This window comes from Halichoeres trimaculatus, unplaced genomic scaffold, assembly GCF_033239565.1.
Source record: "Halichoeres trimaculatus isolate MK-OKI-2021-1 unplaced genomic scaffold, fHalTri1.1 fHalTri1_scaffold_1, whole genome shotgun sequence".
Classification (NCBI taxonomy): domain Eukaryota; kingdom Metazoa; phylum Chordata; class Actinopteri; order Labriformes; family Labridae; genus Halichoeres; species Halichoeres trimaculatus.
The window spans coordinates 1,964,361-1,978,036 of record NW_027437179.1 but is presented as its reverse complement, the minus strand read 5'-3'; the positions used below and the strand labels follow the sequence as shown (position 1 = coordinate 1,978,036).

Below are 13,676 nucleotides of genomic sequence, written 5' to 3'. Positions count from 1 at the left end.
GTAGGTTCCTTTGGATTGGTGATGTGGACAGCCAGCTGCTGTGCTCCTGTCAGACTCCAGCTGCCATGGCTGTGTATTATTGCCAGGAATGGCCTGCTGCCAGGGACCCATAATGCCCTTTTCCACTATTCACACCTTGGCCCTACTCTACTCGGCCCAACTCTACTCTACTTCATTTGCAGTGTGTTTCCACCAGCCCGGTTCTTTGACCACCAAAGGGGGCGGGTGTCGCCATAAAACAGCTGGGCGACACCGTGCCCACGTCATTTTGAGCGCAACACAACAATCACAAACAATGGAGGACTTGGAGGCAATAGTGTACTTGCTGCTCGGTCTGTGGCTTTTTGTCACAAACTGAATGAATGAAGAAAGCAGAAGAAGGCTGCAGGCGGAGAGAAGAAATACAATCAAAAAGTACAGGCGAGTTTTGGAAGTTGTACAACAGTATGAAGCCGGACGAGAGCAATAGAGCTGCGAAGAAGAGACGTATGATGGTAAGCTAAAGGCTGCTACCGCTAGCGTGCTAGCTCGTAATGAAGTCCTGGTTGTAGTATTCTGATGGCGATAAATTCTTGGAAGTAACAAAACGTATATACTGCATTGTGTTTCAGATGGTTCTCTCATCAGAAAGTTTTCTCCGTAAACCGTTGGTTTGAACATTCACCGAGCATCCGAGTGGTGTGATGAAATTGTTCCTGGTTTCAAGAATGCACAGTGGGTCGAAAACTTTAGGATGTCCGAAGAAACCCTTAATTTCATCTCAAGCAGACTACGTCCAATTATGGAGCGGCAAGACACTTCTTTCCGTGGATGTGTGCCCTCAAAGAAAAGGGTGGCGATCACTGTGTGGAAGCTTGCTACTGGATCTGAGTACCGGACTATCGGTACTAATGGAATGCCGGTGTGTGCAGGACTTTTGTGCAGCAGCAGAAACGATGTTCGCACCAGAATTCTTTTGTTTACCTGACGAGGAGAAGTTCAAAGAAATGGCTACACACAGAACAGGTGGGGACTTCCACAGTGCGCTGGAGCTATTGATGGATCCCACATACCCATATTAGCATCACAAGAGTACCATACAGATTATTTTAACAGGAAAGGCTGGCATTCCATCATCCTACAAGGTGTTGTTGATGGAAAAGGACTTTTCTGGAATGTGTTTTCTGGATTACCAGGGAGCCTACATGATGCAAGGGTTCTGAGACTGTCCACACTGTGGGAGTTAGCCAGCTGGGGAAACCTCCTCCCAGCTCACACCAGGAACATTGGCGGGGTTACTGCTGGCTACTACATCTCGGGAGACTCAGTCTATCCTTTGCAGAACTGGCTTTTGAACCCATTTCATGACACCGGACGACTGACTGCAGAACAGCAAGTGTTCAATTAAAAAATCAGCAGGGCATGGGTAGTTGTTGAGAATTCTTTTGGTAGGCTTAAGGGAAGGTGGCGTTGCCTCCTGGAAAGAAATGACTCAGACATCTCTCTCCATGGTGGTGACATGCTGTGCCCTGCGTAACTTGTGGGAAAGTCATGGTGAGATTTATGACACTGAATTGAATGTAACTGTAACAGCAGTTGAGTCTGCGGTGGCAGCCACACAGGTTTTGGAGGAGGAGGGCAGAGAACTACAAGAGGGTTTTATGCGTCACTTGACCTCATGATGGCTGTTTTGTGTTTCATTTATATTGCATTTTTATCCATAAACTCTCATACTGAATCTTAAGGACTGTTTGTGCCAATCTGTTTCCTTTTATCAAGGACAATAGTTCTCAAAAACACTTGCAATATTACAAAGGTTCTTTCTACTCAAGCATTTATCTTAATCAGAAACTATCCCTAACTTATATATTAAGATGCCATTTTGAAGAGCAAACTGTTTTCTGCATGTGTGAACATGCTGGCCATTGTTACAGTTATAGGTTAAATAAAGATACAAAAATGTAACACCTATTGATTTGTAAATATGACTGGACACTACACACAACTTCTTCTTAATATTTCCTGAGGGCATTAATAGAGAACTAAATATATGATATTATAAATTTTTTCAATGTCACTGTAATAACAGATGAAATAAATGCTTTGGTCATATATTGTAAAACTTTATTTAGAAAAAAAAGTGCAACACAGCAAACTATTTACCAAAAAGTGGCTATCGTTCGTAGTCCAGTTCTCAGACAGTATAGGTCTTTAAAGTAATTGCTGTGAATGACTGTTGATGGCCTGCACAAGCTGTCCCAACATGCCAAGGAAGGCCTGGTTAAAAGCCGCAGTCTGTGATCTTTCTTCCCGCCACTGGGCTGCCTCAAGCTGCCTTGCTTCCCGGGCATCCTGAAGGAGCATTTGGATGTGGTTGTCCCTCTGTGCCCGGTTCAACTCCTGCTGCTTCATGTCCTCTTCATGAATAGCACTGAGGACAGATGCTTGGTCCTCCTTAAAGGGGCTTCTTTTTCTCTTGCCTTGGAAAGAATAAAAATAGTAGAAGTTAGAGGTGGTAGAATAAAGCAAAATTTGAAATGAATGATGAAAATTTGTTTTCAAAGGTGTGTGTGTGTGTGTGTGTGTGTGTGTGTGTGTGTGTGTGTGTGGTGGGGGGGTCTAAAAAAGGGGGGGACACATCCCCAACCACGTCCATAAGAATGTTTATAGCTATGAGCTGTACTGCAGTTGATATAGCTTGTGTATTTCTTACCTTCTAACAACAGGATTTGTGCTGGGCCCTGCTGCTGCGGGTGTCTGTGGTGCTGATGTGGAAGCTCGTGGCGGGGCGAGGGAGTCCATGCTGAGGACGCTTTATGATGCTTCCTCGCTGGCAGAAAGGGTTTCTTGAACAAAAAGAGAACGGACACAACTATTTATACACACAGTACAAAATGGCAGCTCGTAAAAACAACAAATTACACGGTAGTTCAACCTTATCAGCCAAGGTTTTGTAACCAGCAGGGCATACTTTCAAACAGAGCATGGGGTTTGCGTTACTTAAAGTAGCAATTTTAAGTACAATACATATTCCTTTGTTGAACCAAAACTAACGTTTTACAATATCATCAAGCACACTAAGGAGTTGAGACACAACTTACCATTATTGACCACTCTCTCCAGTGCTGTGGCAGTGCACTCCGGCCATTGTGGTCCTTAATGGCCCTATAATCACTTTTTAGTTTCTTCAATTTCTCTCAGCACTGTTGGGAAGTCTGGTGGTAGCCATGCTCCTCATTTAGCCTCAAGACTTCTTGGTATACCTTTTCATTCCTTGTGGCTCCGTCCAGCTCCCAAACCAAAAAAGGTCTGGACCTCGTCATTGGACCACGGAATAACTTGACGGGACACCATTCTGGAAGTTGTTGTTTAAAAATGCCGGGTGGCTCTCGTCCTTTTATGTCCTGTCTTGTTTTGGGTGTTGTGCTCATGACTCATCGATGACGATACTGTCTGACCAATCGGTAGCCGGCAGTTGGCGACGTCATCTTTTTTAGTAGGCCATGTTATTCACACTGTTGAACTGGAAATTTGAATGCACTCATTTGTAGAGTTCACGCATGATTTTAGAAAAAAGAGCTGCAGCTGCAGCTGCAAAGAGAGAGAGAGAAACAGCATGGGACAACATTGCTGCACAGTTCAATGCATAAATATAAATGTAATCCTTTGCAATCACAATAACATTACAGGGTAAATCAGCCTAAATTACATAAATTAAACTAATTAATTATAAAAACCTGCGGGGGGACAGCCCTCTTGGCAGCACCCAAGAAAGAAATTTCATAATAGAGTACAATAGAGCAGAATAAAGAGCATAGAACAGAATTACTCTATTGACCCCAAACTGGAAAATTGTTGCCATTGTTCAAGCAGGTAAGATCTCAGCTTGATCTCATGGGGTACTTCCTTTTTAAAATGCTCTACATTGCAAAGTAAACATTAAGTGGCTGTTTGACTGTGCAGTGGTTTTATCCCTAAAATAATACTGTTTTCTCTAGGAAACTGGAAGGGTACCTTTCACATTTGAAACAATACAGTACCGATGCCTTGTACCTGGCAACTGGTATCTGTAGTCAATCTGTATCAATTTTTTTGTACTTTTGTGTGTGTTTATGTGGTAATAGATATTAATTTGTTAAATAATACAATCGCAAAGTTTTCAATTTAAGATATTTATTCTTTAATATATCAAGGGCATATTGAAGGTAATTTTCTTTTAATTAACACTTAACATGGTCTGATAAAGGCAGTAGATTAAATCAATTGCTGATTTTGTATGATACTCAAAAAAAAGGGAACAAATTTAGAGGAAGAAGTGGCTGTTTTTAGTATAGCTGTTTAAAACACTCTTTTTTTTCAGCACCGCATCATTTGACGTAACAAAAGGGACTCGCATTCCTTTACTCAACTTTGAGCTAATGTCAATAACAGGTTGTCATGAGTGAGATTAGGCATTTCGGGTCGTTTTTATTGTGTGTCTTCCTCAGTATTATTTTATTTGACCATCCAGTAAGATGAATCAGATGTGTTTGGATGGATAAATGCAGAAATATTAGCTTAACAGGACATTGAGTCCCTTTTTTTGGACTCTGAGTTAGCTTTTGTGCTTGTATTGGTTTTTTTGCGCAGCTGCCAAGACTTTATTGCTGCATCGGTCTCAAAAAAAGACAGTCGTCCGTGGTGCCCATTTCTCGACAGGAAGATTGATGTGATGGAGTCTATTTTATAAAGTCTATGGATGGAGTTCAGGATGGGATACTGGAGCCAGGTCCGGATGAGACTGACGTGGCTACTTTCCCAGTTGTCAGACAACTCCAGCTTGCAGCTGCCACTAGCCCGACCCCCGGTAACAGACATACACAAGGATTGCCAGAGATTCAGCCCGAGATTCAACCCAATGGAAACGTGTGCTGAGCACCATAGCTAAGTCTTGGTTTTCTTACTCTGGATCAGTGGATAGACCTCTGATAGAACTCTTTGTCTTTCTCTCTATGGGCTTTATCATGACAGCTCAAAGCATGTTGCTGTACGATCAGCTCTTACACGTACTACTTATTTTTTAAGTGAGTGTTTCTGATTTCAAACTTTAAATACGTTGATGACACAGCATTAGGCTTTATATTGGTATAGGTTGCTAGGTGCCGCCCTGTCTGCTATGGGTGTCTTTTGAAGCAGCTCTCTCTTCTTTGTCCGTTTCTTGTAATTTTTTTTTGTCTCTTTTTTGTAATCTTTGTTTGCTTCAGTTTGTATGACAAAGTATATGTTTTACTTTAATTTATCCTGTGGTCTAATGCACTTTCACTTGATTTATGACCCAACCAAAAGTCACAAAAAAGATGGACTGGTCTCATTCTGCAGCTGGAACTGCAAAGGCTTAAACCAGCCAATTAAACGTAGCAAAGTAATAGGACATCTTCAACATCTAAGTGTTCATATAGCTTTCTTGCAGGAAACCCACCTCAGTCCAACTGATCATACGCAAAAGGTGGGTTGGGCAAATGTATCATTCTACTTTCCAGAGTAGAGCTAGAGGTGTAGCTATATTAATCCATAAATCAGTTAATTTTGTCTGCTTAGATATTTGTTCAGATCCAAACGGCAAATTTTTGCAAGTTACTGGGAAGCTTTTCGGCCACCCAGTAATTCTGATCAATACATATGGCCCTAATTGGGACCATGATGGGTTTTTTTACATCCCGATTCTCCTCTATACCAGATTTATCCACATACCAACTTATTTTAGGAGGAAATTTTAATGGCTGGCTCTGCCCATCATTAGATCGCTCCTCCACTAAAAAGATTGCACTTTCAAAATCAGCTAAGACCATTAATTTTTTTACTCAAGAACTTTCACAGATCTCACAGATACCTGGCGCTTTTATAATCCAATGGGGAAAGTGTACTCATATTTTTCTTCTGTGCACCACACCTTTACACGCATAGATTATTTCCTTATTGATAACAGGCTTATCCCGTCAGTATTATCCCGCTAATATGATGCGATCATCATATCTGACCATGCTCCAGTCTTGTTTGATTTGGAATTGAAGGGATGTGATATTACTCGACCACCTTGGCAACTCAAAACTTCTCTCTTATCAAATGAAAACTTTGTTACATTTATTTCTAAGCAAATTGATTTTTTTATGACTGTTAATAGAACACCTGAAGGTTCAGCTTCGTTGTTGTGGGAGACATTAAAAGCCTATTTGAGAGGAGAAATTAATTCTTACTGTTCACACGAGGCTAAAATTAGAAAGAGAAGGCTTATTAACATATCTAAGCAGATTAAGCAGATAGATGAAGCCTACTCTGTTGGCCCTACATCAGATTTGCATAAAGAGCGACTTTTGCTACACACTGAATTTGATGTAATTACCACTAGTCATACTGAGGAACTGTTATTTAAGTCTAGATGTATGCATTATGAGTATGGTGATAAAGCAAGCAATTTGTTAGCTCACCAGTTGAGGCAAGAAGGTATAACTACTGACCCCAAACTAATTAACAATCAATTTAGACAATTCTATACATCCCTTTATACTGCAGAACTGGCAAATGACCCTGATGCCTTTGATCAATTTTTTAACTTGCTAAACATCCCCAGAGTTGATAGTAAAGTGGCTGCTAGACTAGATGAGCCTATTACATTGGAGGAACTTGAAAAAGCCAGTAAAGCTATGCAAACAGGTAAATGCCCAGGTCTAGATGGCTATCCTATTGAATTTTACAGGAATTTTTTTCACCAATTAGCCCCAATTCTTTTAGACATGTATAAGGAGTCCTTTAACAAAATTTACCACCCGCTCTTACTCAGGCTTCTATTTCTCTAATTTCAAAAAAGAATAAGGATCCACTCCTATGTGGAAGTTATCGCCCTATCCAAGTTGATTTAAAAATTCTTTCCAAACTGTTAGCTATGCGTCTGGAGTCTGTTTTGCTGTCTATTATTTCTCTAGACCAGACAGGTTTTATTAAAAACAGGCACTCCTTTTTTTGATATCAGAAATCTTCTTAACGTAATGTATAACCCCCCCACTTCGCCTGTGTCACAAGCTGTGATCTCTCTGGATGCAGAGAAGGCTTTTGACTGGATGGAGTGGGGTTACCTTTTCTATACAATGGATAAATTTGGCTTTGGTAAGACGTTTATTAGTTGGATTAAATTATTATATACTTCTCCCACAGCCTCCGTTCGAACAAATAACATTAATTCTACTTTCTTTCCTCTTTCTTGCTCTACTTGACAGGGCTGCAATTTAAGTCCTTTACTATTTGCAACAGCAATCGAACCACTAGCCATCTCTCTTCGGCGAAACCCTCACTTAACTGGGGTTTGCAGATATGGTATTGAAGGGAAGACTTCTCTTTATGCTGACGATTTACTTTTATTTGTCTCTAATCTTTCTGTTTCTGTCCCTGTTACCCTTGAGATTTTGAATCAATTTAGTAATATATGAGGTTATAAAATCAAACGAGACAAAAGTGAAATTTTCCCTTTGAATACAGAGGCTCGCAATTATCCTCTACATTCCGTATTTTCCACACTACAAGGCGCTTTGGAGTATAGGGCGCACCTTCAATGAATGGCCTATTTGAAAACTGTTTTCATACATAGGGCGCACCGCATTATAAGGCGCATAGAGGAGAAGCTATAGTAGTGGCTGGGGTTGCGTTATGCATCCACTAGATAGAGCTGCGCTAAAGGGAATGTCAACAAAAGTCAGTCAGATAAGTCAGTCAAACTCAGGCTACATCCACACGGGGCCGCACATTTTCCTATCCAACTATTTTCTGTGCCGTTTAAAAAAAAAGTGCGCTGCAAAGACGAAGCCGTTTCTGCCGTCCACAAAAGCCGTTTCCAAAGATCAGTTCAAATGCCAGACCTTTGGGGGGGCGCTGTATTGCTCTAACAATAAACAAGAGAAGAAGCCCGGGCCAGCCTGTGAGCTAATGTTAGCAGAATTCCTCTTTACAGGTTCTTACTGCTTACCGCTGTTACTCCGACGAAGCCCCCTAACTATGGTAGGGGTATATATAAGGCGCATCAGATTATAAGGCGCAATGTCGGCTTTTGAGAAAACTGAAGGCTTTTGGTGCGCCTTTTAGTGCGGAAAATACGTAATTAATAGCGATCCATATACAAGGCGCATTGGATTATAAGGCGCATTGTCGGCTTTTGAGGAAACTGAAGGCTTTTAGGTGCACCTTGTAGTGCGGAAAATACGGTACTTTACCCTTTAAAGTTGCTAGGTTTCAAATATCTGGGAATCCACTTCCCTGCCAAATTTCAGGAACTATTCAAACAAAATTTCTTGCCCCTAATGACAAAACTCTGCAAGGATTTTGAACGCTGGTCAGTTCTACCCCTATAGCTATCTGCACGAATTAACACAGTTAAAATGAACTCCCTACCTAGAATGTTATACCTTTTTCACTGCCTACCAATTTTTCTTACTCAATCTTTCTTTCATTAAATTGATAGCTTGGTGTCGGGATTTATCTGGAATGGTAAAACACCTAGGCTCAGCCGATCCATACTGCAAAGATCAAAGCCTTTAGGAGGCTTAGGTCTTCCAAATTTTAAAATCTATTATTGGTAAGCCAACTTAAGAATATTAAAGCTTTGGGCTAAGTTTGATGGCTCTGCACCCCCTGCGTGGTTAATCATGGAATCAGCTTCCTCTAGTCCCTCTTCATTGTCAGCTTTAGCTCACGCTCCTATGAACTTCCCCTCCTCTCCCTACTCTAAAAACATAATTGTCAAATCCATTCTTAGAATCTGGAACCAGTTTAGGCTGCACTTTGGTCTACAGTCCTTTTCTATGCTGGCCCCTATAGCAGCTAACCTAGTGTTCCCCCCCTCTATGATGGACAAATGTTTTCTCTCCTGGTCCTCTCTAGGTATCAGATCATTCAGAGATTTATATATAAATAATAGTTTCGCATCATTTGAACAATTATCTGAAAAGTTCTCAGTTACAAAGCAGAATTTTTTCAGATACCTGCAAATCAGTAGTTTTGTTCACAATAGAGACCCCCTCTTCCCGAATATTTCTGGTGCAACTTCTCTAGATGATTTTTGGAAACTTACTTCTCACAAAAAGGTGCTGTATCTATTATATATGACTTCATTTCTTCACTGCGCCCCACTGCCCTTCTAAACATTAAAAGGGGATGGGAAGAGGATCTGGGAGAGTTCATTTCAGATGATCCGTGGAAGCTGATTTTATATTGTGTTCACTGTACTACAATCTGTGCCAGGCTTGGGTTAATCCAATGTAAAGTTTTGCATCGTACACATTTTACCAAGGTGCGAATGGCCAAGATTCATGAAAATGTTTACACCTTATGCGATCGTTGCCACCAGGCCCCTGCAACGCATGGTCATATGTTTTGGTCCTGTCCGTCTCTTTGCAACTTTTGGTCTAAAATTTTTGAGACGATCTCAGCCTGCATTGAGGTCCCCTTTCCACCTGCTGCTGTGACTGCCTGCTTTGGTGTTCCACCCACTGATTTGAAATTGCCTTGTTTTAAAGCAGACCTAGTTGCCCTTGTGACTCTTTTGGCAAGACGCTGCATACTATTAAAATGGAAATCACCTTCCCCTCCATCTCACTCTGTATGGCTCAAAGACATTTTATATTTTATTAAGATGGAGAGAACACATTGTGTATTGAAAGGCTCAACGACCAAGTTTAACAAAACATGGGGTCCTTTTCTCAATTATGTGAAGAACTTTGCTTGTCTTGATATCCCACCTTCAGATTCGGAGGACTGACATTATTAAACTATACTCTCAAATGTAAGAGTTTATTCATTTTATTGATCAAAAAGGTGTATTTTTTATTTTTATCTTCTATTTGTCTCTTCAGTTGTTTTACTGTCAAGTACATACTGTCTCTTATCTTTGTACAATTTTATCTACTTTTATTTGGTTAGTCAGCCAGACATGAGAACTCTTATTCTGTGGTATGTTCTCATGGTTGTTCTTTGTGTTGTGTTTTATATCAAGCTCCATCGCTACATTCATGCTTGTTGTACACTTTATTGAAAATTTTATTTAAAAAGTTTGGAAAAAAACAACAACTCACATTTCCAGGGTTCCAGGTTTGTTGGCGGATGATTGGCAATGCGCCTGGATTGACACATGCATGGTTTTACTGAGTGTAGCTGGCACTTTTCCCTCATAAGTGAATGCCCCAACGTTCGGACAAGATTGTCTTCTAGTGTGAGCGGTTGACAGATGAATCTTTAGCCCCACGATCGTCTCACAGACTTGTCAGAGCAGCCCCAATAATTTTCAAACATGTTTGATATTTACCTGGATGATTACAACATTCATTCTCACTGAGGATGACAACAGCCGAGAGAGAGAGAGAGAGAGAGAGAGAGAGAGAGAGAGAGAGAGAACCCTTACAAGAGACCAGACAACAGACAACAAACGCAGGCTCAAAGTGCAACTGAAAGGCTCCGGGTCAGCTGACTGCGTGCTCCACTGGCCCACTTGAGCCAGTTCAATAATGCCTTTAAAAATAACACATAACCACGCCATATTCATACAGTAGCAAAATGTTGTTTTATCAGTGATCGGTGTGATATCATTCCATTATTGGCTGCTACAGCAACAGTTTCACCTCTGTCCCTCTGCTCGGCACCGCTGCAGACAGCTCCGCTTCTCTCTCCTCCTGTCCCACCAGTGCGCTAAAAACCTCAGATCAAACAACTGAGCACATGTGGTGCATCACTCTCTCTGGTCAAATAATCTTGGTGAAATCCTGTAGTGTGTGTGCTGTTCAGTATTTTCAAATCTTGTTGTTAGAGTGTGCTTTAGATTTAAGAGAAGATGATTTGTGAAGATTCTCCTTATGTGTGAGGCACAACCCAATTTCCGAATCTTTTGAGATTTTTAAAATCCTGTAGTGTTAGCCAGGCTTTAGTCTTGTCTTCTTCCGAGATGGGAAGCTTGTGCATGGAACTACGGCGCCTTGCGAAAGTATTCACCCCCTTATGCTTCTTATCTATTTTGTTGGATTCCAACCTGTAATTTAAATGTTTTTCATCTGAATATTTCATGTGATGGATCTGCACAAAGTAATTAAGTTGGTGAAGAAAATGAAAATGAGAAAAATATATATAAAATAATAATTTTAAGAAATAAAAAAGCGAAAATTGGCATGTGCATATGTATTCATCCCATTTGCCATGAAGCCTCTCAAAAAGTGCTGGTGCAATCTGTTACCTTCACAAGTCACAGAATTGGTTAAATGAAGTCCACCTGTGTTCAATCTAAGAGTCACATGATGTGTCAGTATAAACACAGCTTTTCTGAGAGGCCCCAATGGGCTGCAACTCCACTTAGCAAGAGGCATCACATCATGAAGACCAAGGAGCTCTCCCAACAAGTCAGGGACAAAGTTATAGAGAGATACAAGTCAGGACTGGGTTATAAAAAAGGCAACAGAGAGACCAAAGGTAACCCTGAAGGAGCTGCAGAGTTCCACAGCAGATACTGGTGTGTCTGTCCATAGAACAACAATAAGCCGTACACTCCATAGAGCTGGGCTTATTGGAAGAGTGGCTTGAAAAAAAGCCTTTACTAAGTGTTAAAAATAAGGAAGCACGTTTTGCCAAAAAGCATGTGGCCGACCCCCTAAATGTACGGCAGAAGGTGATCTGGTCAGACGAGACTAAAATTGAACTTATTGGCCACAAAATGCTATGTCTGGCAGCAACCCAACACAACTCATCACCCCAAGAACACCGTCCCCACAGTGAAACATGGTGGTAGCAGCATCGTGCTGTGGGGATGTTTTGCAGCAGCAGGGACTGGGAAACTGGTCCACATAGATGGAAAGGTGGATGGTGCTAAATACAGGGCCATTCTGGAGCAAAACCTGTTTCAGTCTGCCTGTGATTTGCGACTGGGACGGAGGTTCACCTTCCAGCAGGACAATGACCCAAAGCATGCTGCTAAAGCTACGCTTGGTTGGTTTAAGGAGAAGAAGTTAAATGTGTTAGAATGGCCTAGTCAAAGCCCGGACCTCAATCCAATTGAAAATCTCTGGTTTGACTTGAAGACTGCCGTTCACAAACGGAAACCATCCAACTTGGAGGAGCTGGAGAAGTTTTGCCATGAGGAATAGGCAAAAATCCCAGTTGCAAGATGTGGCAAGCTCATAGAGACTTATCAGAAGAGAGTTACAGCTGTAATTGCTGCAAAAGGTGGCTCTACAGAGTACTGACTTCAGGGGGGCGAATAATTATGCACATTGAAATTTTTGTTTTTTGGCCTTTTTTTTGTTTGTTTCACAATTAAAAAAAAAAGTCATATCTTCAAAGTTGTTGTACATGTTCTGTATATGAAATGATGAATATGCTCAAACAATACATTTCAATTCCAGGTTGTGAGGTATCAAAATGTGAAAAATTTCTAGGGGGGGGTGAATACTTTTGCAAGGCGCTGTATGTGGTTGTTTACAGCCAAAACAACCACACTCCTCTCCCCGTTGCTGAAGAGATTTCTCTCCAGATGCGGGGAGAGGAGTGGGTGGGAAGGGGGTTCGGGGGTATTTGCTCCGGTGGACCAATGAGGTCAAAGTCTGACCTGATTGGTCAGACCTGATTCAGGATCAAGTCGCTCCTGAATATTCAAAAAAGGGACCTGCTGATGTAGGCAGACCCTGGAAATTCCAAACAGCACGTTTTAGGTCAGGATTTTATATTCGCAAGCACTACTAAGTACAGGTTTTGTCATTAAATATCACATTTTGTGGGCTGGGAGGAAAGCCAAAGACGCAAAAATTTAACTAAAAGACTTAAGTGATTTTTGCATAATATTGGACCTTTAATATATACTTCCTTACTTTTGTTTTCTTGATTGCTGCTGTGACTTCAATTTAGTTGTACTTGTTACAATGACAATAAAGTTCTATCCTATATATCACTAGCTAACAGCGCTCACTCACCGGGACACTCACCTCCGCTCTCCTCTGGTTCTCCTCACACCACAACTCCTCTGCTCTCCTGCGGACGTTATTCCTCCTAATTCTGCCCTGTTCTTGGTCTCCATCTTTTTTAACAGGCTCATAATTATAACCCCGAGGACCATCATATGGATAGGAATTGAGATTTTCTTCCTCTTCATTGACAGGAGCGACAATCTGATCCATGTTTATTAATGTTAGCAGAGGCAGAAGCAGTGGGACTCCCGACTGTGACGTCACGTTCAAATCCCGGTTTTTAATGCAGAAGTACAAAAACCCTTACTAAAACGTCTCCGGGTGACCCTGTGGTTTATTTATTTAGGAATTTCTTTCAGGATATTGTTTTCAAGTTATTTCCCTATTAATTTCTTAACAGTTATCTTTAACCTGCAACATGCCCTTTAAACTTGCAATGTTGTTTACATGTCCAGCTCTTACTGTCTCAAGGATGCGTTTAGGTACTCTGTACTACAGACGGAATTGGTTCGGTACCCAAAAAAGTACCTACTTCGGTACCCATCCCTACTTATCACACACATATAAAAGGTTTTCTCATCAATGTCATTGTCTGTTAAATAACTATGCCCATTTAAAATAACACAGACTTCTACCCAGCCAACAGAAAAAAAGGGAAAACCACAAAGACTGGTAATAGCCGTTTCACGGCAACCAGCATAAAGCACAAGCTTCACAGTACATTTAACCTGGTTC

The 13,676-nt window shown here is 41.2% G+C and overlaps 1 protein-coding gene and 1 long non-coding RNA gene across 2 annotated transcripts in view; both read right to left on the bottom strand.

Moving 5' to 3' along the window:
• Positions 1-13,676, bottom strand: part of rybpb (RING1 and YY1 binding protein b) — a 50,776-nt gene that overhangs the window by 17,049 nt on the left and 20,051 nt on the right. The gene's annotated exons all lie outside the window — the stretch shown is intronic.
• On the bottom strand, positions 2,094-12,347 carry LOC141805587 (uncharacterized). The gene is made up of 3 exons (XR_012599720.1): positions 3,081-12,347; positions 2,693-2,825; positions 2,094-2,459 (listed from the first exon to the last, which is right to left on the bottom strand). It is a non-coding gene; the product is annotated as an uncharacterized LOC141805587 (long non-coding RNA).